Raw genomic sequence first — 1,222 nt, forward strand, 5'->3', positions numbered from 1 at the left:
TTCTGTCTTGATGGCTGGAGTAGTCCTGTCAATTCCTCTCTGTTGCTGGAATCAACATGGTCTCGGAGTTGTTTTCTGAAAATCTAGAAACATATTCTCGACCAAAAGTTAATAAATAATTTTTCTATAAATTTCACTTGGGATCTTATTTCATTTTTTTGCCCAAATGATTTTCCTCTGGCTTGTTTTGACACCTTGTGTGTTTTTCATGGGTGTCTTGCTTTTAGCCTTACAATTAATTTTCTAAAGTATTAATTTTCTAGATGTAATTTACTTAGAGGTTATTTTTCCTTACATGATATTCTTCTACTGCCCCCTCCTTTTTTTATTTAAATGTTAGGAGGTTTTTGAAAATTTTAAAATGTAGCCTTGATGGCTTTGAAATTTTAATTTTTTGCACTATAATATTACTGTTTTAGGTTCATTACATGGTGCACAATTTTATCATGAGATGAAGTACCAATGAAAATTTTAGTTAACACTTTAGGAACACCTTTTTTGTCCAGTACAATTAATTTTTCTAGAATATTCACTTGTTTCAACTAGCCAATTTAAATTTGCCTGAAAACTTGACTACTATTTTACTGTCAAATTTATTGCTCTAACAACAATCTTATTTTACCCTGTAAATATTAGTGGAAAGGATTATTTGCCTTCTTTTTTTTTTTTTTTTTTTTTTTGAAATTTCTTTTTTTTTTTTTTTAATTTCTTTATTGATTAAGGTGTCACATATTTGTCCTCATCCCCCCATTCCCATCCCACCCCTCTCCCCACGCATGCCCCAATCCCCTGTTGAACTTAACCGTTGGATAGGCTTATATGCATGCATACAGGTCCTTTGGTTGAACTCTCCCCCTCCCCCCCACCCTCCCCCTACCCTCCCGTATCCTCCCTCTGAGGCCCGATAGTCCGATCGATGCCTCCTTGCTTCTGGTTCTGTTCTTGTTCCTCAGTCTATGTTGTTCATCATTTCCTCTAGATGAACGAGATCAAATGTCACTAGATATATACTAATAAGAACTGAATGTGAGACGAGCAATAATATTTATGCTGACAGGCAAATGAATCAATCTGTAGCGAGCTTCCCCCTGGACCAACAGTTCTTTTGAGACCCAATTTCGATGTCCAGTAGTTCCTTATGTGTACATGTCAGCACTGACCCCTCAGCTCTGGATGGTGGACAAATGGTGGTAATGGAGGTCTGACTCCCTCAGGTTTGGTC

Source organism: Eptesicus fuscus, chromosome 1 (assembly GCF_027574615.1).
Source record: "Eptesicus fuscus isolate TK198812 chromosome 1, DD_ASM_mEF_20220401, whole genome shotgun sequence".
In the NCBI taxonomy this organism is placed as follows: domain Eukaryota; kingdom Metazoa; phylum Chordata; class Mammalia; order Chiroptera; family Vespertilionidae; genus Eptesicus; species Eptesicus fuscus.